At 46.9% G+C, this 23,317-nt stretch overlaps 1 protein-coding gene across 1 annotated transcript in view; it reads right to left on the bottom strand.

Moving 5' to 3' along the window:
- Positions 1-23,317, bottom strand: part of NTNG1 (netrin G1) — a 191,581-nt gene that overhangs the window by 58,404 nt on the left and 109,860 nt on the right. The window lies entirely within an intron of this gene.

Below are 23,317 nucleotides of genomic sequence, written 5' to 3'. Positions count from 1 at the left end.
TGCATCTCATGCTAGAACTTGAATGGCGAGGAGCTGCTCCTTGTGGCTGAGCCGGAAAGTGGTTCCTGAGATGGAATCTAGTCTCATTCAAGGGCTGGGAAGGCTGCTGAGATGACAGCAGAGGGTTTAGAACATGACACGCACTCAGCTGTGAGGCGGGGGCACGGCTGGAGAGGACTGGCCCGGTTTTGAAAGGAGGTCGGTCGCTGGGGGTAAGCTGCTCTCCCACTGCGGCACATGCTACATGGAGGTCCTGAGTGAGAGGAAGAGTCCACCCATGAGGCAAACCTCGTGGCTGTCTTCCTTTAAGGAACTGCCACCCCGCCTTCAGCCTTCACCAACCTGATCAGCTGGCAGCTTTCGGCATCCAGGCAAGACCGGGCTCAGATGATGGTTAGCATTGTTAAGCAATAACATATTTTTTTAAAGGAAGAGATGGACATTGTTTTTCTTAGACATTATACTGCGGCGTGCTTAAGAGACGACAGTATAGTACAGGCATCTCTTTTATATGCACCGGGAAACCAAAAATTGTGTGTGACTGGCATTACCGCGATATTCGCTTTATTGTGGCGGCCTGGACCCTGCATCACCTCTGACGTATCCCGGTAGCTCATATTGAGGAGCTCCAGGAATCAAGAGAGTATATTTTTCTCCCAAGCTCCTTCCCCCCACGAAGATTAAAATACTCATCCCCTTTGATATTTACTTTCAGATTTTGCATACTCTTGCACGTAAAAACCTCTCTCTATTGCATTCTTAGGACTTGTAACATGTTCTCAGTGTCTAAAATGGAGTTCACAATAAGAGCTCATTTTAAATTCTATATATTCAAAATCTTTGTCATGTATTTGAATGGAAGAATGAATTATTTGTGAGTGGTCAGAAATTTCAAAGGAGTCATTGGGCTTACACAGTAGAGTAGGATATAAGGCGATGGATTCTGCAGTCGGAGTTTCTAAATGTTCCTGAGTTATGGGAAGCAGATGCAATTTCAATATTCTATCTAACGAAATGACTTCATCTATATTTCAAATGTTTCCGATCAATATTCCCCTTTATTTTGTATCAACTCACCATTATAACCGCATATAATTCAAAAGCTAAGGACCGGCTACCCCGTTAAAAATCATTTACAGTTGTCACAGTGAAAAACAAATTGTTAAATACCACGGAGAAAAGCAATATGTTTATATTTTTATGTTAAAAATACACCCCCCCGACCCCCCCAGTTGTACTCCTTCTCTGTTAGCTTTTAAAAGCAGACTCTCCGCTTTCTTTCAACATTAACTTGTGATTCAGGCTTTCTGGTCATTTCTCAACTCTTTCTATCAGATCTGTCAAGGAAAGGGTGAAATGACTTCACTTTTTAAGGGACTATGAAATGCCTGTGAAAGAAATAAAAATGAACACCTGGCCAAGCTTATACATCTGGATAGAGATTCTTCAGCTCACGACTTTGCCAAACAGATATTAGGACTAAGGTGTCCAGAAAAGATGTTATAAACTCGAATCGTTTTTAGCTCTTCTTTCCTTTCTCAGCTCACTGCAGGTCTGCCCGTCTCCTCTGGCCCATTAAGACATAAATATAGGGATTTGTTGTTGATATTATGGCTCAGTGAGGTCGACCTGCTGTAATGGATGGCCCTCACATACTGCAGGTGGTGCTCTCTCACCTGGAGAAGGAACACACGCCCGCATTTGTGGACTCTGATTCTGACTGGGGGGGAGGAGGGGGAGGCTGCCAGTGAAGATATTTGCAAATCCTGATCGTTGGCCTGAGAAGTGTGGTTTGGTTCGGAACTGCTGGTATCGGCCCAGATGGACTGAGGCCACACCACACCCTCCAGAATGAGCCTTTTGTACGTATTCCCAGAGGCCTGACATATATTTTCTAATGACTTAATTCCCTTCAAAAACAGCCCAGCTTTTCCTGGGGAGGTTTCTTCCCAATTCATTAATTGTCAATCTTTGGCTGCACGTTCACATTTCCGAAAGGGCCTTTGAAAGATGCCCATTTCAGCCCCACGCCAGGCACGTAGGCACTGGGTCTGATCGTAAGTGGGACCAGGACTGGGAGACACTTTCCAGGCACCGAAAGGTGAATAGAACAAAGGTGAGTAGAACAGACTCTCTGACTTTCGGGAAGGAAATGGCCCACAGTATTTAACGGGACTCCAGTTTCTACCGCTACGACCGTCCAGAAGACACTAGGGCCTTCTTACAACACCAGCGCTAAAAACACTGATCAACGCTTTGGAGATGGCAAAAGAAAGTCCAATAGGCATCAGGAATAAACCTGAAACCACGTAAACATTGAATCTCTGTGGGAATAATAACAGTTCTGTGGCCTGGAGCTTGAGGGTGTGTGTGTTTGGGGGTGGGGTGGGGGTGGGGGTGGAGTTAGACCGGTACCGAGACAAGACCATGAGCCAAGCGGGTCCAACACCAACCTAATAAAGACAAAATGCAGGAGTGGTCAGGTCTTGTGGGAAAAGGTAAATTGATTGGGGTGTGCCCATATACACATGCTCATACCCACACCCACACTCCCCATAAATGCTCCAGAATCGGTCAGCAAGGGACGTTCTTTTTCTTGGCTTGGCTCCAAGTAGCAGTTAAGCCAAGAAATATCTCTGGTTGTTTTCGGTCACTGCCCAGACCCCGGGGTTTGAATATACCGGATGTGCATGGTCCTGAGAACGTTAAGGTATAAGTCATAACTTTAACTAGACTTGGGGCTATGTTGCCCCAGGTGCCTGAAAGAAAAACATAGATTGAGGACTATCAATGATGAGAATAAACAAAAATCACAAAGCTCGCAGGAAATAAACCCCCCTATAAGAGGATCAGTGGGAAAGCTAAAAGCCAATCAATCAAACAAACAAACGAAAAAACCCCAAACATGCAAAGGCTTCAGAAATTGGAATAATCAGATCAAATACAAAATAAATATGTAGCCTCAAGAAAGAGAAAACTGAAACACAAATGGGAAATAAGAGACTATTAAAAATCATCAGGTAGATTTGAAAAAAAACCCACAACAAAACAAACTTGACACAACAACAGAAATAAAACTCTACTCATTGAAGTAAAAAAATTCAGTGAGAGTTTGGTACCGAGAGAAAGCCAGTATAACTCAGATGGAGCATTGCATAGCAACAGGAAAGGGTGCATGTGATCCACGAATATACACACGCTCATACCCACACCCACACTCCCCATAAATGCTCAGATGGTTAATATTCTTAATAATTAACCATCCAGTTAATATTCTCACATTACTGAGGTGGAAAACAGAGCTCAGAAACACAGCCTTTGCCCAAGTGACAGAGAGCAGATGATGGAGAAGCGGATTTGAACCCAGTCTGGCTGTCGACAAAGATGGCCACTAGGCCATACGGAGTGCTTCCCGCTTGCTGTGTCTTATTCTTTTCCATTCCCCTCTCCCTTCCCTCACTCACAGCTGCTACAGCTGCTTCTGCCCCACTGGCTCCCTGGGTCAGTCGACCCCTAAAGAAAGGAAACGTTTATTTTCTCAAGGAAAAAAAAAAAGAGAGGATGGTAGGGATAGGGGGACCCAGGGTGAACGGCTGTGTGTTGAACTCCTACTACGTGCAGGTTCTTTGTAAGTGCAGAGGCAGGGACATCCTGGCTGTACGGGCGCAGGATGAAAGACTTAGGGAAGCAATGCGGACGAAGGGTTAAATCAAGACTGCCTGGCAGTAACTTGCAAATGCTATTCTGGTCCCCTAAGCCTGATCGAAGCTTCTTTTTAAACCAGGCACTGAACATTTTATCTGGGATATAAATTTTTCACTTGTTTTGACATGTCTGAAGATTTTTTCCCCCAAAACTTGCCAAAAAAAAAAAAATCTAAATATATATTTGTGAGTGCACCTTGAGAGGAATCTATTCTCGATCCTCAACAGCCATCCCAGCCCACGTGGTCGAGCTGTCACCCAGGGAGGGACCGTGCAGGTGGCAGGTAGGGTCTGCGCCTGGACACCCTTTCGGGGGGATCCTCGGCCGGCATCTGGCTTGCTCTCAGACGAGTGCTTGTCTGCTCCAGTCTTGCAATCCTCACGGCTGCCAAAATGACTCGCTCAAGCCCCGTTTGGCTTCTGGCCGCCAACGATGCTAAATTCACACTCGGAGCCAGAGCCCTGTGGTCGTGGGGCCGGTGTCTAGGGAGGAATCGTCTCCGAGGCTCCATCGCCGGTGGAGAAAACCTCCAGCTGCGCAGGTTGGCGGCCGCCCAGGGTTTCTGAGTCTCCGACACTTACTTCTCCTTCGTGAAACCCATGGAACCGCAAATCCCGGGCAGGTCAGACGGCAGCGCAGTGACCCCACAGGAGCCCCCGGACTCCAGCCGCGTCCGGGCTTCTCGGCTCTGCTTCCTCGTTGGCTCCTGGCTGGTACAACTGTATACTTTTTCTGATGTCTGAGGCCTGAGGACCCCCGGGGAGACCCCTTCTCGGGAAACAGATCAGTAACTTACACCATCGCTGCCAGGGGAACACGGGACATCCTGGATCCTGGGAGGACTATTCCCACACACATGTGCTCCTTCCCGTGTCACATACACGGTCGAGGAATGAAACGTGTTCAATTCCGAACGTTTTTTAAAAATATATTTTTATTGGTTTCAGAGAGAGAGGGAGAGAGAAGGAGAGGAATATCAATGATGAAAGAGAATCACTGATTGGTTGCCTCCTGCATGCCTCACACTGGGGATCGAGCCAGCAACCTGGGCATGTGCCCTGACCGAGAATTGAACTGTCCTGGTTCATAGGTCAATGCTCAACCACTGAGCCACACTGGCCCGGCCAATTCAGAAAGTTTTTAAAAGGAAAAGAAAGAAGAGCAGAGATCTCAGGCAGGCAGCAAGCACCCTTTCCTTGTGGGGCTTACTTTGAAGGGGGGAATGGAAGGCGTTTCTCTCCAAGGTGCTGAAAAGGCAACATTCAGACCACAACCACGAGGGCAGTTCTGTCTGCAAGTGGGGTTTCCAGGTCAGTGGTTCTGCGCTGCGGGGTGGCCATCACGAATCAGATGAAATGCCCTCTGACAATGCCATCGCGGAAAGAAGTGCGCTTTGAAGGAGAAAGCCAGACTAACTTGCTTCCCCGGTGGCTGTGTCTGTGACTTCTATGCCACAGCCAACGGCAACTGTCCAGTGAGCAGCTGGGCTCCTGCCTCCCAGTGCCATCCACGGAATCTTGAAGAACCCCCTCTGGGCTCTGTCTTCGGGGGTGACACAAAGAAGAAGAGTCCGTTGTTCCAGACACTGCCTAGCAAGAAGCGGTTCCGGCTTCTAACCTGTTTGAAAATGTGAGCTCTCCTGTATGTTGATAAGGGATTCTGGCATCAAGCAGTGTGAAGATAGCTGATACCACCCAGATTTTCCACAGAGCTTTTGAACACTGGAGATTATATATATATATATTTGTTGATTTCAGAGAGGAAGGGAGAGGGAGAGAGAGATAGAAACATCGATGATGAGAGAGAATCATTGATGGGCTGCCTCCTGCAAACCCCCTACTGGGGATTGAGCCTGCAACCAGGGCATGTGCCCCGACGAGAAATAGAACCGTGGCCTCTTGGTTCACAGGTAGATGCTCAACCACGGAGCGAGGCTGGCTGGGCTTGAACACGGGATTTTCATCCCCAGTCAAGTCAACGAGACTGACTCAAACCGTGGGAACGATGTTCATGATCAGATCTACAACACTACGTGTGTGTGAACACTCTTCTCACTTCGAACCACGGGGTCTCGCCTTTTGTAGGAAGACAGAGCTATTGTAAGCGACATTTTGGAACTACCCCATGAATCTCCGTGTTTGAATGATGTGGGGCTGCTTTTCCTGATAGAAAAAGAAAACATGTTGCTTTGGTCTGGTTTTTAAAAGATATGAGACATTTGACTCCCAAATCAACCTCTTCTGCTGTTTTAAAGCAGAATATTGAGTTGTAGAGGGGAGGGCCAGGTTCAAGACAACTATCCTTATCACTGAGAGAAAACAAGTGCCTGCCTTCGTCTACCTCAGCGGTTCGCAACCTGTGGGTCGCGACCCCTTTGGGGGTCGAACGACCCTTTCACAGGGGTTGCCTAAGTCCATCGGAAAACACATATATAATTACATATTGTTTTTGTGATGAATCACTATGCTTTCATTATGTTCAATGTGTCATAATGAAAATACATCCTGCATATCAGATATTTACATGACGATTCGTAATAGTAGCAAAATTACAGTTATGAAGTAGCAATGAAAATAATTTTACGGTTGGGGGTCACCACAACATGAGGAACTGTATTAAAGGGTCGCGGCATTAGGAAGGTTGAGAACCACTGGTCTAACTAGATAGGGTTAGCGTTGTGGTCCAGGGGAGGTTTCAGAACCTACGTGAGATAAGTGTTTTGGAATGGAGGACCTTGCCAGTGTGTGTGTGCGTGTGTACGTATATGTGTATGTGCATGTGCGCGCATGTACGTGTGTGTGTTTGTGTGTGTGTGTATATGTGTGTGTGTGTAGTATTAAGGGAACGTGTGAAATTCTGCTTTGCATCTCTGAAATATCTTTGGGCCCAAGAAGAGGGCCCAGACCTCAAAAATACAGCAGAGTGACACACTTGCAGACAAACACCTCATCAAGTGGATTTGAAAAAAGAAAAGAAAAAGAAAACACCAACAGATGGGATGTGTCTGCCTGCCCTCCCTGCTGGGGTGTGTGTCACTGACTATGGGCAGAGAGAGCAGGAGGCCCCAGAGGACCCCGCCTTCTAGAAGGGAGGCAGCAATGACCCAGACGCACCTCTCTCTACAACAAACTCAAGGTTGATGAATGCCATGTCTCCGCAGCTGGCTTTTGTCGCCTCTTCCTATTTCCCTAGGTGCCCTTGCCTCTTAAAAAAGAAAGAGAAAAAGAAAGGAAGAAAGAAAGGTCAGACCATAATTCTGCATCAAAGCCACTCTCCATTTCAATTTCCATAAAAACATTGGTAAACCTCATCTGTGGGTTTAAGGGATCAAATCCCCCTGCTCCCTGTAATGACGGGGGACATCGGGGGAGTGTCTCCCGCCATGAGCAGGAACACCAAGAGCCAGGCTTCTACATGAAGGCTCCCTCTGGGAGGGAAGACGTAACCAAGTCTAAATCAAATGAAAGGATGTCTGGGTGCCTGCGTGGCACTGCCAGAAAGGAAGAAGGTGCCGTCGGGCAGCCTGCGGATCTTTTCTCTGGCCTCCACATCTGGCCTCCACATCTGAAGCGGAGCTCTGTGAGGGCTCGGCATTGCTGTGCAAACCCAAGGCAAGAGCCCGGCTTCTCAGACACACAGCCGGCGCCCGCCCGCCGCCCTGAAGGGGCCGCGTGTGTGATGATCAAGCCGGTCTCTCCACCTCCGAAAGGCTCTGGGGCGGGTTCGAGGGCAGCGGCCTGTCTGGAGACAGACGGACACGTGCTCGTTTTTTGAAACGGAGGCGTCGGATGCCTGCGGCCTTCAGGAGGCGCCTCTGTTCGTGAGAACAGACCACGGGGGATGTTTTCAGTACAAGATCCCTTTTTCCTTTGAACAAATAAAAAGCTTGTCCGGCACCGCGGGGCTGCCCACCTCCACGCAGCCCTGGCTCTGTGCGGCGGCCCCAGGAAGCGAGCTTTGCCTTGTCTAGTTCACCCAGGGATGGATCGTCTGCTGGGCTAACGAGCTCTCCCGCGGCCTCCTCTCCCGCAGGCAGATCCCCCAAAGCACAGTCTTAAATCAGACCCAGTTAGAGCAAAAGAGAGGAATGGAGGAACATTAAAAAAAAAGAAGGGTCGAGAAACCCACGTGAGCGGTCGGCCAAGAGCCACCCATTCCATCCGGCGGCAGCGAAGCCGCGCACACCTCCGGTGGATATTAATGTGATAGATCCTCGTGGCAGATGGCGCTTAAATGTACGGGTGGCGACCTTGACCGGGGACTGATGAGAAAGGCCGGATGAAAGCAGAGCGCGCCACTGGAAACCTGGAGGCCCTGGCGCCCGTCCTGGGTATGATTTCCTCATGTGTCACCCTGTCACCGGGGAGTCCGGCAGACATTCTTGGGACGCTCTGTGACAGCGGCTAATGAAGTGTGTTGGGGTGGGAATCGTGGCTCCCATGGCACACGGATCACCTTCTGAAGAAAGACGGTGGTGTGGATGGATGATGGGAGGTGCAGGGGGCAACACTGATGATACCGGGGCCATTCGTCCTGGGCCCGCGCCTGGCCGGTGATGGACAGTTGCAAAGAAATAACTTGCAGGAGGGACGGACGGGGATGGAGTCTGTCTCATCCATGTTAGCAGAGGTGACCATCTGATTAGTGACTGGCTGCTCTCAATCCCCGAGCAGCATTCGAGGGCCCCGCAGGTCTCCGTGTACAGGGAGACGCCTCTGTAGGGATTCTGTCTCCTAGAGGTGTCCAATGGCTGCTTTAGAAGCAGCCCAGGCTGGCCCTGGCCGGTTTGGCTCAGTGGATAGGATGTCAGCCGCTGGACTGAAGAGTCCTGGGTTCGATTCCAGCACATACCTCGGTTGCAGGCTCATTCCCAGGCCCTGGTTGGGTGCATACAGGAGGCAGCCAATCGATGTGTCTCTCTCACATCAATGTTTCTCTCTCTCAGTCTCGCCTTCTCCCTTCCACTCTCTCTAAAAATCAATGGAAATTCAAAGGGAAGGCGGAGGTGGGTGGGTGGGAAGAGATCAACCAAAGACCTTGTATGCATGCATGCATAACCCATGGACACGGACAATAGGGTAGTGAAGGCCGGGGGTAGGGGCTGAGGGTGGGCTGGAAGGGGTCAGTGTGGGAAATATGTAATACTTTCAACAATAAAGATTATTTTTTAAAAAATCAATGGAAAACATCCTCAGGTGAGGATGAACACCAACAAAAAAGCAGCTCAGACTGTGTGCCAAGGGGCTGAATGGTGCGTGTGGAGAATTCGAAAGGCTGGGGAGGATTAGTAATGTTGGGGTTCACAGAGGCAGCTCATTTTAGAAATCTGGTATTTGAGTGGTTCAACCACATTCCTTTCAGCAAACTCCCCGGCACGGAGCAGATGGTCCCTCCATTAACAACCGTTTGCATTTAACTTACTGCAGGGATGTATGTACCGCACGCCACCGAGCAAAGCGAAAACATTGGGTGGCGACTAATTAAGTGTGAAGACACGTCGCTTCATGTACATTTTTCATAGCTCACGGTTTTACTTGTGTCAAGCACTTATGTCTGAACTCTGGTATCTGCCCCCCAATCATGGTGATGCTGAAATTATGTTTCTATGAATACTTCTGCCCCGCTCCCCTCGAGGTTATCCTTTATATATCAGAATTTCCCTGATCAGTCAGCCACACTCTGTTTTTAAAAGTTAGAATGCTGGCCCTAACCGGTTTGGCTCAGTGGATAGAGCGTTGGCCTACAGACTGAAGGGTCCCAGGTTCGATTCCAGCCAAGGGCATGTACCTTGGATGCGGGCACATCCCCAGTGGGGAGTGTGCAGGAGGCAGCTGATCGATGTTTCTCTCTCATCGATGTTTCTAACTCTCTATCCCTCTCTCTTCGTCTCTGTAAAAAATCAATAAAAAAATATTTTAAAAAAAAGAACTTAAAAAAAAAAGTTAGAATGCTGCATGTTACTACCAAGCCCACCCAATGCTTATTTTAAGAAGCCTGCTTTGCCTGGAAAATAGAACAGGCTCCATATAAAATAGAGATGAAATGTCTACTCACCAAAAAAGCTGATGTCAGGCAGAGAGCGACTGGTTTTAATGGGGTTCGGAAAGTCCTTTCTGAATGCGGAATTCTTCTGTATCCTGCCTTCTTCCCCCGGGGCTCCCTGGAGTGACCGCACATAATTTTCCTTCCCCTGCGAGCCCTCTGCTCCGACTCCCTCCCAGCCCCTGGATGTGTCTCTGATCTCACTGTGCTTCTCGAGCCCGTGACCCTGACCTTTCTTTCCAGAGCAGATCGCCCGGGGCCCGAGGAAAGAGAACGCAGAGTGGTGTGCGCGACTGCGAGCCGGGAGAAGGCCACGCTCCCCCCGGTCTCCGAGGATCCGGAGACATCTCTCTTCCTTTCTGCTGGCCACCAGGGTCAGTGGACATTACGATTCTGTCACTGTGTGGCAAGGTGACTGCGGGATGAAGCCATGAATCTTTCATAACTACGGTTGTCTTACTCAAGAGCCCTCCGTGCGAAATGTCAGAGCAGGCCAGCCATCATGGGGAGGGGTGGGGGCGGCCTCACATCTGCGGCCCAGGGAGACGGGACAATAGGCCTGCCCTCTCCAGAAAACGCCCCGTCCTCATTCTCATGGAGATGTCTCCCCACGAAGAGCTCCAGGAATACGGTGAGGACACACGGGACCTGCTGGAGCCTTCAATGGGAAAGGAAACGATCCGGACAGATAACAGCAGTGCCTTCACAAGGGAGCGCTGGAGTGTGAATTATGTATTAGCATCAATATAAACGCAGCCCAGCAACATGGAAAAGAGGAGTTTGTAGAAGAAGAAAACATGTTAATGGTTCCTACTGAGCGGGCCAATAGGTTGCAGTGAGACTAATACAAACATAATTGAAAACAAAGCAAAACTGCTTTGGAAGTCATCCTATGCCCTTGTAACCGCTATCCTTGGGCTCATCATCATAACCACCATTTACTTAACATGTACTCGGGTTCTGCCGACATTAATAATATTGAAACTGACTCATCAACGTGGGTCCGCTTGTTGCATTGTATAGACGAGGGGATGAGCCAGAGATATTTTTAAGTCATGAAGTTTTTTTCCAGTAGCAAGCAGAGGAGCTGGGATTTGAACCCAGGTCTACCTGCTCCAAGCCTCCCTCTGCTGCCTCTCCATGGAAACCAGAACTGGTTAACAAACCCAGGCCTCAACTTACAATTTTCCTTTTTTTGTTTGTATCAAAGGCTCAGCTGAGGTATGTGCATTCCTCTGGCATCTTATTTTGGTAGGAAAATAACACTGGCATCTTTACACATGCTGTTGCTAGCAGCGAAATCTAATAGAACGGTCAATACCAAGGAAAGGAGCAAATAATCAAATTGCAAAGAAGCCTCTTGGTTTAGACTCATCAATGCTAAGCAAATATTAAATGTGTAACCCGGAGAGATACCCTTTTATCTCTGCAGGACTCTTGTTTTCCACAAATAGCATTTCTGTTTAATGAAAACAGGATTAACTTTTATTGAAAACTGAGCCTGCCTATTCGGTCTGATTAAACACCAGGCCGTCGTGCAAACCCCCACTGCACTCAGTATTTCTGTGTGTCTGGAACAAGCTCACCTGTGGATACATTTTCTGGATGTACCCATATTAGGGAAAAGAGTAAGACAAACGTGTCTTTCTAAGTGAGTGTGGGTATTCCAATAGGGCAGGAGGTATTTCCAATCATTAGCTCACATTCAACAATTCGGATTAATACAAACACTTCCATGTGGTTCAGGCTGACATACGGAGGTAATTGTTCAGAAGTAACCTTGATAAAGGAGAGACCATCTGAAGGTCGTCCTCCGGAAAGCGTCCTGCATCCCAGAGGTCTTCCTCCTCCTGCACCTCCCGCTGTTGCCATAGCAACCTTGTGCCTGTCCCCATCACTCCACAGATCCCATTGCTTTATGATTTAACTTGTGAAATGCCGTCAATCCATCCAGATGGTAGCAACTTGAGGACAGGGGCTGTGGCTTCCCATCTCTGTAGCTCTAGCCAAGCGGTTCTCAACCTGTGGGTCGGACCCCTTTGGGGGTCGAATGACCCTTTCACAGGGGTCGCCTAAGTCCATCGGAAAACACATATATAATTACATATTGTTTTTGTGATGAATCACTATGCTTTCATTATGTTCAATGTGTAACAATGAAAATACATCCTGCATATCAGATATTTACATGACGATTCGTAACAGTAGCAAAATTACAGTTATGAAGTAGCAATGAAAATAATTTTATGGTTGGGGGGCACCACAACTTGAGGAACTGTATGAAAGGGTCGCGGCATGAGGAAGGTTGAGAACCACTGCTCTAGCCACTGGCATGCTGCCAGGAACCAGTAAGCACTACGGGGTGTCTCAGACAATGCACACACAGACATTTTCCGAGAGCTCGATGGCTGTTCCTCCTCTTCAGACGGAACCCACTGGGATGAAGAATGACTCCAAGTGTGAATACATTTTTGGGACACCCCGTGTTCGCATGCTTACAGTTATTTGCATGGTATTTTGCATTTTTCACGGTTCTTGAAAGGGAGGTGAGGTAGGCATAGTAGCCTCCCCATGATCCACGGTTGCGCTTTCCGCGCGGTCAACTGTGGTTGAAGCTATTAAATGGGAGATTCCAGAAATCAAGCTTTCAGAGGTTTTCAACTGCGTGCCGTGCTGAGTATCCTGCCCTGATCAGTGGGACATGAATCCCCGCTTCGTGCAGTGTCTCCATGCTGTGCCCGGTCCCCACCCCTCAGCCACTTATTAGCCAATTCAGTCACCAAATGGACTGCGGTGGTATCGCGATGCTTGTGTTCAAGTGACCCTGATCTTACTTAGCAATGACCCCCAAGGGCAAGAGGAGGGATGCTGGGAATTTGGACGTGCTGGAGAGAAGCCATCAAGTGCTTCCCTTAAGTGAAAAGGTGGAAGCTCTCTGCTTTAGGCTGTCTTATCTCACATCACCACAAGAAGGGTGAGGACAGCCCCAGAAGGTATTTTTTTGAGAGTGAGGCCGCATTCACATAACTTGTATTTCAGTGCACTGTTATAATTGTTCTATTTTATTATTATTATTGTTACTGTGCCTAATTTATAAATTAAACGTGATCACAGGTGTGTAAATATAGGGAAAAATATAGTGTATTCTGAGTTCAGTAATATCTGTGGTTTCAGGCATCCGCTAGGGGTCTCAGATCTTACCCCTCGTGGATAAGGGCGGACGATTGTATTATTTCCTAGGTTACAGTTTGGGGATTACAACCCATGCGATTTGACTCCCAGTTCAATGATGTTTTACCCCGTGTTTTGTTTTTATGACCAATCCCCATATTCTCACAAAGCTTATAATATCATTTCTGTTTAACTAAACATAACTGGTTATTCTTTTCTATCTTAAGTCACAACCCAATCATCCTTAAACTGGCGAGATGTTGTACTGCATTAACAAATGTAATCAAATGGCCACACTGCCCTTTCCAAAATGAACTTCTTCCCTCTTTTAGTGAGAGGGTATTTCTGACACCCCCTGGCCCAGGCTCAGTCTGTTACAGAAGGTGGCATGTTGCATGCTCCACGGGCTCCGTGCTGAGGTTAAGAAGGTGGTTGCCATGGTCCCCTTGTTAGTAACACTGCGTACTCTGCCGCATGCTTGATCTCCTCCTCTGTGTGGGTCCCTGTGGAACACAGGATAGACCCTATCTCATGAGCTTTGAGAAGCACGGGGCCTCTGAGTGGCTCTAGTGAGCTAGTGAGCTGCAGGTGTCCCTCTGAACCAAGAAAGGGCTCCTCCCCACCCTCTGGTCTCTCGGATCTGGAGTCAGCCACGAGGCTGGGCAACAACAACCTGCCTCTGAGGCGGATGTGGGCGAGATTTCTCACCTGCTCTGCGCACCCCGGGTCGGAGGGCGAGAGAATGCAACCTGCCGTCCAGGCCTTCTCTTGCATCTTCAAGATTTCCTGGGGAGCACCTCTTCCTTTATTGAGTTTTCTTTCTCTCTTTAAAAAAAAAATCTTTTCCAAAGGAAATAGACATCCCCAAGATACTTTTGTAGTATGCTCTCCATCCATCCCCTTATTCTCTACACTTAGATGACTAGTGCATATTCCAGTGGAGTCAGCAACCTTATCGATGGGTCAGACTATGGAGCTATAAAGCCGGTTATTAATGGTCTGTGTGCATTCAGGATGACGCGTCGAGGGTAAAATGCTTCCTAGGTATTCAGGTGTCCCTGAGAAAACCAGTGCTCCACTAGTGAAGATATCAATGACCGCCATCTGCTTATTTCTGAAGAAATGTTTGTGCTCAGACAGAAACTCAAAATATAAAACAGCAATTTATGTGACCTGTAGGTCATCGGTAGGCTAACTTACTCGTCTATTCACTAACAAATAGTTGCCATATCTAAGTTTCCTCTCTCATTCTTTTATTAGTCTCGTAATTCCAACCTCCCGTAGGCCATCATCATATTTAAGCTAAAATATGAGCTCATATGAGTCTCGAATAGGTAGCCCTCTCAATTTCTAAAATATCAATGGCACCATCACAATTCTGGCTCCCCAAGATAAAAATGTGGCTATCCATTGCGGATACCCATAACTCTCTCTTCTGCCGTCCACTATCACGGTCCTGGCCGCCCCCCGCAGAAATGGGTCACTGCTCTGCACTGTGACTTTAAGGGTCCCGACCATCACAAATACAGGAACACATTCTTTTTTCTCTGTGCTCATTCCCCCAATCAATCTGTATTGATTCCTACTATGTGCCAGGCCCCGTTCTAGGCACTGGGGGCAGATCAGTGAGTGAGACACAAGTCCCATCTGGGTCCCAATTCTGCTTATGCAACAGTATCGTCTTGGGCTAATTTCGTTAACCATTCTGTTTCACATCCAAAAAAAAAGAGGGAGTTCGATGAGATGACTCCATGGTTTCTTTCAGTGCTAAGAGAAATGATTCTGCAAGGCTACGCCGCTCTGGCTGCTGGGCATACACACTGCACGTATGATTCTAGTCCAGGAGCTCATGATGCGATCTATTTCCAACCTGCCAAATCGCTGACCCCTTACCCGCCCCCTCCCATCATCTCCTGGCCCACCCTCTCCCATCTGTTCCCTGTTCCCAGCAGCACTGGAGGAGCTATAATTACACATGGATGTCACCCGTATGTTGTAACAGCTTCGCTTCCCTGATATTCTGGCGAGACCGGAGGAGTACAAGCAGCCAGGGCAGGAGCACAGTGCCTAGACGAGGCGACAACCCGCAGCCGCAGCCCAGGTTCAGTACTGCTGGGCGCTCCTTGGTTGTTCATTAACACTCCCATGGAGCCAGGGAGAAGGCAACGTGCCTCCAACGAAAACCAGCCTGTGGTTTCCATCCAACAAAAAGGAATAAATTAAATATTAGTTCATTTCATTTGCCTTTAAAGACATGATTTTAGTTTATTGGTGTCATTAGAGTGAGAAGAGATTACATTCCAGAGGAATAGCAATCCCCCGGCTTCTCGATTTCTCTCTAAAACACACCAGATTGAATCACTTGGCATTTCATTTTTTTACATCTCTGCTGACTCTTCCATCACCATTTCTCCAGCTTAAAAACAAAACACAAAATATTCCCATCTATGCCACGGCAGCATTTAATTTCCCATCATTCTTCAGTGCACAGGACTCCCAAAGGCTCAGAGAATAAGAGCAACAGTTAAAGAAAAGAAAGAAAGGCGTTCCCTATTACAGCTAGCCTTCCCCTGAGAGGGTCTCATCTTTCTCACCAATGGGGTAACAATATAGAAAGGCTGATAACTAAAATTAGACCTTGCTGTGGGATATCAGTCTGTTCTTAAGTGCAAATAATTCACACACACACACACACACACACACACACACACACACACACACACGATGCTTTCATTGACTTCCTTAGTCCAGTGAAGGGTCCAGTGACACCGGGGGTGAAAGGAAGCTTGTTTACCCCAAGAGAGTTCTGCTACTGCTAATTCGTCGGTGAAATTCATAGATGTCCTTGGCTAAGAAAGTTCGGGAGGCTCTGGTTAAATAAATGGAAGTGTCTCTTTACTATAGGACAGTGATGGCGAACCTATGACACGCGTGTCAGAGGTGACACGCGAACTCATTTTTTTGGTTGATTTTTCTTTGTTAAATGGCATTTAAATATATAAAATAAATTTCAAAAATATAAGTCTTTGTTTTACTATGGTTGCAAATATCAAAACATTTCTATATGTGACACGGCACCAGAGTTAAGTTAGGGTTTTTCAAAATGCTGACACGCCGAGCTCAAAAGGTTCGCCATCACTGCTATAGGACATCTCTCGTGCGCCTGTATGCACTGTGACTTCCGGAAGAAAACATTGCAAAACACATGTCCCCCACATGTGTTTGAGCATGGCGGCCTTGTTGGAAGAGCAATTCTGAGGAACACGGATCCAGTATCACCCGCTCATGGTGAAGACGGGGCGGCTGGGCCCCACTCTGCGCTCACAGAGTTACCAGCACAGCTGCAGCCAGAACCGGTTTGGACTGCCAGCCAATGTTCTCTTATAAAATAGGACAAGTAGCCCTGGCTGGTGTGCTCAGTGGTTAGAGCATCACCCACACACTGAAGAATCTAGGGCTCTGACCCTGGTTGGGGCGTGTGCGGGAGGCAACCAATTGATGTGTCTATCTCTCTCGCACATCAATGTTTCTCTCCCTGTCTCCCTTCTACTCTACCTAAAATCAATGGGAAAATATCCTGGGGTGAGGATGAACAAAAACACACACACAAACAAATAAGACCAATAATGATTTTGAGATCCTAATGTTTTGATCTCTGTCCTCTCTATATTCCCAGCACAAGACCAGGTGCCTTAGGCACCCGTCAGCCAGAAAGAGCAGCCATAGTAGCAATCCTAATTCCATAATGTTCCGGACTGGGATCTGTAGGCCAACAGGATTTACAAGGCTCCTGTATCACATATTTTAAAACTCTATCCATTCAGTCAATGTTTTTCCAAGTGGAAGCTCAGACACATACTCATTGGCCAAACTGTAAGTAATTTAAAAACTGTCCTTTCCCCCTTCGCCACTGATTGACCTTGTTTAGATACAATTTTGCTGCTGCTAGACACGGGTAGAAGCAGCAGTCCTGCGTTTACGTGCAGTGCTGTGAGTCCCGGCTAAACGAGCACATTCAGTCCTAGAGGTGGCTGTCAGAACTGGAACACAGACCTACGCTGAAATGAAATCAATCCCTCTCTCCACACAAATGATGAGGACACAACCCTTGACCTTCACCCATTTGGTATTGTGTTTGCAGACTGAAGGGGGATGGTGTCTCTACTGACCCCTCGGTCACATAGCTCCACACAGACTCTTACGGTGAGTGCCCCCCAGCGGCATGACCTCCTCATGTGTCGGGAAATACCTCTCACCCTTGGGATAAAACCCACCAAGACCTTCTCAAGATGCCAACCACTGAATTCAGGTAAAACACAACTGCAGACGTTAGAACTGAGGAGTGCACCTGTCTCCCCTTGCTTGGTCCCGTGGCCATAGCTGGACTCTTGCTTCCTCTATACATGTGAAGGGAGGAAGGAAGTTATTTCGTTTTTCTATGATGTGGTATTTTGCCCAAGGATCGCGATGCTTCTTAAGAAGGAGACATCTTTCCTTTTTGATGACCCACTCGTTTAAAAATATCTGTGGCACCGGGGAAGCGAGGATAAAGAGACAAGCTCTTGAACTGGGTTGTTTTTCTGCACGCTAACGAAGTTGCTAATTTAATTGGAGGGATTATTAGATGCATTCTCTCCTTATAACGGTGCAAACCTCAGAGGAAAATGAGCTGCTTATGCATAGTTTCTCTTTTTAATTCAAGCAATCCTTAAGGACGTAAAATATATGCTCCAAATCAGGATGGTACTCGGTCGTCCACTTAAAATGGGTTCCTGCCACAAATCTTTATTTGAAGTGTTTCTATGGGAGTTAAATAGCAATGTTTGTGTTTGTTAATTTTTATTTATGGTTGCTAAGCTTTTCATCTGAATACTTTTACTGAACTTCATTCTCCTTTTCAAAGAAGAGCATTTTATTTATGGTTGCTAAGCTTTTCATCTGAATCCTCTTATTTACTGAACTTCATTCTCCTTTTAAAAGAAGAGCGAATTAAATTTAAAAATCTTAGATGGTAGAATAGTTAAATATTCATTTAACTTGGAAAGAAAAAGACTTGGGGATAGGATCATTGACTTCAAATTTACATAATTTTGTTGTATGAAAGAGGCAGACACTTATGTTCAATATGGTTCCAGAAAAGAGAATATAACCTAATAGGTGGAAGTTAAAAGAAAAAGCAAATTGCCTTCAATTGAAAGATACACTTTCTTAAAATAAACCAAGGTAGTTGGCCATTTCCATGTTGATCCAGGAATATTTGTGGCTTGTTTTACAATTGGATGATGCCCATGAAGCAAAAGTAGTGGTTGGTATTAAACGTTTATGGGGAAATATGAGAACAAATTAATACTGAGAAAATTCAGCTCATTAATTTTTTTCTCCCTTTCTAAAATGAGACACTATCATCACAATTTTATTTTCACAGTAGGACACCAGGCCCTAACACAATACGACAAATTAGCCTAATAATACATATAAAGTGAATGAAAATGAGGGAGGGAGCTCCGATAAACACACAGCCACTTTTACTGTGGCGCAGTAGGATCCCGAGCCCAAAGGCAGGGGGAGGGCCACTCCCAGGACGTTCTGAGAGGAACAGAGACCCAAGACCTATTGGCTAAGGATGCAATTGAAAGATGGCTCCTTCGGGAATCTCCTGAGATTCCTGCATGTGCTGAGCCCACGCCAGGCTGGGGTGGCTAACATAATGACAAAACATACGGTTTCTAATTAGCAGCCTGATGTTGTCACCTTCCTGCGTGTGGGATGCTTTTAACGTCATGGACCTTACGGGTCCTCAGTTTCCCCACCTGTAAAATGAGGCTAAGCAACACCTCCCTCCCGAGTCTCTAATGGGGATGCATGGGAAGAGGGTCCCTGGCCAGAGCCTAGTAAGCTGAGTGCTATACCGACGTGAAGGGTTACTATGTCAATATTAATCCAGTGGGTAGATTTGGTAGAATGTCCTTAACTCATCCATCCCCCTCTCATTCTGATTTCCTCCTCTTCCCTGGATTATTTCTCAATTTCCTTCAGAAATCACCACTTCAATGACAGTACTGCACAGAGTTCTGCAAGTGTTCCATAAGTGACTAGCCATGCATAGTTACCTTGGGAAAGAACCCTATTATATCGACATCATTCATTCTCTGCATGTCAGCCGTCACATGCGAGGAGATACTATCCAGACGTGTGTATTTCCAGCTCAGACCTCTTTCTGCAACATCAGAGGTGTGTTTTCAAATCCGTATGTGGACCCTCCACTCGGATTCCCACTAACATCTTTCCTTCAGCCCTTCTTTCCTTCAAATCTGATTGGTCCACTAAGTCCTAATGACAGGGCGAGCAAATCTCAAAGCCGCATGTTATGATGGCTTCTGTGGAATTTGGGGCACTCTCGGGACTCTCCATTTGAGCATCAGGACTTGGAGATCCAGTTGCTCCACAACTAAGCAATGGCCTAGTCCTCCTGGTCTTTCCCTGCATCTCCTTGTTCAACACAGCCATGTGGGAACAGCCTTTCATTCCATGGCTCTGGAAAGTTCCTCACCTGCACGTAGTAGACATTTAAGAACCCAGAGAACTTTCTATTTCTATGGCATGGGGGACTCAAGGCCCAAGGTAAGAGTCCTTCAGTACTTCTTGGAGATGCCAGAAACCCATCTCCCAGGATCTGTCCAACTACTTGGAGTTCCTTACCAGGTGTGCTGTTCTTAAGCACAATGAGTCACCTAAAATATCCGTTGGGTCCTGGCTGCTCCACATTCTAAAGTACATATTTCAAGACACCGTGCAAATATCACATCCTCATCAAAGCATTCGCTAGGCTTCCTGCATTAAATGGGCCACTTTTCTGTTGCCAGGGCACTTTCCGCACCCATGTGGCAAAAGCACTGAACCCACATGGTCCTCCTTTGCTGTTTACATGCCTGTGTCCTTGTGTGCTTCTCCATATGGCCACCGTCTAACCCGGCGGCTGGCCGGGACGGAGGATGAGTAGCTGTTGGTGACAGAGGGAAGGTGTTATAAAAGCGGTCTGTTGGGTGGTGGTAAAACCCAACTTCAGTGACTAAGACTCATTGGGAAGAATGAACAAAGGCCAGGCCCCGTGCTTTGGTGCCTCTCACCTGACAGGTGAAGAGTAAATATTTTGGTAGATTTGTTCAAACTGCGGCTGAGAGAAGGACTCAGTGAACTTGCAGGAGGACTGGAAGCCTTTTGTCCTCCCCAGACCACTTGTGTGCTACATGGTTTTCCCTAAATTGTCTGAGGAAGCGTGGGGATGCCCGACTGCTTCATACTCTGCAGCTCCCCGCAGTGTTCTTGCTTACTTTCCCATGATCGCACACTTTCCCATGAACCATTGAAAGCCTTGATCCTGCTGAGGGTGACAGGGAAGGGCCTTTCTCACTCCTGACACCCAGCCTGAGGGGCTCTGTCCCGGGGCCTTTCCCCGTCCTGGGATCAGAGAGGGACAGTGGGTTCCAGCTGGGGCGGCACCAAAAAGTGTGTAGAGGTGGAGCCTTCATGCTGGTGGTGCCCGGCTCCTTTCTCAGAGATGAATGACAGAGGCTCAGAAGGCAAAGTCCTTCCTGCCAGTAGTGGCTGAGGGCCAACTACCTGCAAAGAGCTTGGGTAGCTGCCAAGGGTAAGACATGGGTGAACAACATTGCAGGAAATTATTGGCGATTATGTTTAGGGGTACTCTCTAACAAGACAAGTACTAGAGATGCTGGTTAGAGCTTTCTAGGCCACCGAGAAAAGGTCTTACAATTCTATCTTAAAGATTTTGAAGTTGAAAAGGAATTTCTATCATCTTGTGACTGAATCCAGTACCTTGAGCCATTGCTGACAGCACACCTCACAAACAGGTGAGCGTATCATCAAATGTTCACTTGTCTTTCCAGTGTTACAATGATTACAGTAAATCACATTACTTCCTTGAAACTGGGCACCTCAAACAAACAATACATCAGGCTGAGTTTATGTTCTCTACAATCAATGCATCTGACAAATATAATGTTCAACTTTTCAATGTAATTAGCAAATGCTTAGGCGGAAACAAAACACTTCAAAATCAAAACTTTCCATGTGTAACTAAGGAAACATTTTGTACCTTAGATTTCACAGCCCATGGGCTCAGCTCTCTGTCGGTATAAAAGGATGTTCGGAACAAACATCTCCTCCCCGTTCCTCCCCTCACCTCTCATTTGGGTAGATTTTATTTATGCATTAGACGACCTTTTTGGCCATTAGAACCATCTTGCTTCGGCAGTTAATTAACACAAGTACCATAATTTAATACAGTTAATGCTACTTGATGTCCTTTAATGTACCTTCCATTAGTGATATTATTGTAGTATTACCCTGTAAATTAAAATGAGATGAAGACGAAGAGAGGCACTCTTTAATTAAGGTGCTGGCACACTGCACTCGTCTATTATTCATTAGGGAAAAGCAGCCTGATTTACGGAAGGAGGACATCCAGTCAGAATTAGTCCCAGGAGATTATTAGGTTGATTGAACAAGGTAAGGACGACGGAGCGGCTGAGATCGCCAACAGCCACCTTCCTCCTCTGCGACGGGAAGAGGTGCACAGCGCGAGGGAGGAAGTGGCAGCAGAAGAAGCGTGTAGCTGAAGAGGGCTGCAATGTTTACGGTGGGAGTTTAGGTTCTGTCACCAGTAAAAGAGGTCTCATATGTGTCACATGCTAAAAAGAACCTAAACGCGACCTTCGTCTTATGACCATCACAACATTAATTTTTTTTTTTACACCAAACAATGCCAGCCAGTATAATACATAACCACCAAGTGCACTTGTGCACAAGAAATAAAGACCTGGAGTTCATGGTCAGCCAGCTCCAAGATCCCCCACCTGTTTGGTGGCCTCGCTTAACATTTCAAGGTGAAAAAAATCTTGTATTCTCTGCCCACTATTCTATGGCCATTTCCCTACTGTCCCCAAATAACTCACTCCAGTTCCCACATTATTTGTGGCGTGACAGGCAGAAAAAAATATCTTGATAATGATCATATACAGACATGGAAAGGCACGTTAAATATTGCAACCATCCCATGAATAGAGGGAGGAGTAGTGATGGAAACAACTTTTGGGGAAAGTTTCTGTGTATGATATTCTGGAAAAGGAACCTTCAGAACTTGCTTTCCGAGATCACCAATTCCCCTTCAAGGTTCCTCTAGATGGTGCACTCAGAGAAAGACAGATGAGGCTGAGCCGTTCAAGGGTGAAACGTCTACCAGCTTCCTCGCTGACAGGTCTGCCACCCAGGCAGCAGCTCCCTCGCGGGGCTCCACGCTCCTTATATAACTTAGGAGCTGGAGACACGCCTGGCCACGGGCCTGGCTTCTTTAGTCCCTCCCCCAAGACTAAAAATACCCCAGCCATCTGGCGCCCAGCACAGCACATGCCAACATCGGCTTTGCCCTGAGGAATTTGGACAGGAGTTTGGAGGTGACAGAAGGGGACCTGATGGGAGGGGCTCACCTCTATTGCACCTTTGTCTCCTGCCCAGCTGCTTCCTCGCCAGCTTATAGGTGACTGGTGACCAGGAAAAGGCAGCGGGTGAGTGCCAGGGAAGGGAGGTGGGGGCCCTCTCCAAACTCCTCAGAACCATTGCAGTGCAGTGGGAGGGCTCTATGAGGGTGAGGAGTGAAAGGAAAGTAGTAAATCTGGTGGGATTTTGCCCAGCCAGTGTGGCTCTGTGGTTGAACATTGACCAAAGAACTAGGACCATGGTCGGCAAACTCATTAGTCAACAGAGCCAAATATCAACAGTACAATGACTGAAATTTCTTTTGAGAGCCAAATTTTTTAAACTTAAACTCTCCCTCTCCCTTCCTCTCTGAAATCAATAAAAATATATTTTTTTAAAAAATCCTGCCTTATTTTGTTAAAATTTTATGATTACTTAATTAAACATAGATGATTTATGCATCGTTTATATTCTTATGTCCCTATATTCTGATTTAGAGCTATCCTGACATTTTTAGAATGAGTACTGCCTTGATTTGCTTTCTTATTCCCATTTTTGCTGTACAGTCCACTCATCTTTAGTTTTCCCAACTCATCATCTCACGCTCCAACCTCCACCCGCTGATTTTGGTGACATCAGACACTTAAAAAATCGGGTTGAAAATCTCTGTTTTGGTGGTCCTGGTTCTAATGAGTGAAGCTTTCCATGTAAGCACCTCAATGTTCTTAGTAACTTGCTCAATTGTGTGTCAGGCACATTATCAAAACCTAAGGTCAGCCTGACCGGGACTGATGCTGCCTAAACTCTCCCACCTGCGCCTGCCCCACAGCAAGCAGGGGCCTGACTCAGGGACACATGGCAGCATAGCTTTTAAAGCAACAGCATCAACAGAACCAAAAAACAC

This window comes from Myotis davidii, unplaced genomic scaffold, assembly GCF_000327345.1.
Source record: "Myotis davidii unplaced genomic scaffold, ASM32734v1 scaffold217, whole genome shotgun sequence".
Lineage (NCBI taxonomy): Eukaryota > Metazoa > Chordata > Mammalia > Chiroptera > Vespertilionidae > Myotis > Myotis davidii.
This window is presented reverse-complemented; position numbering and strand designations above follow the sequence as displayed.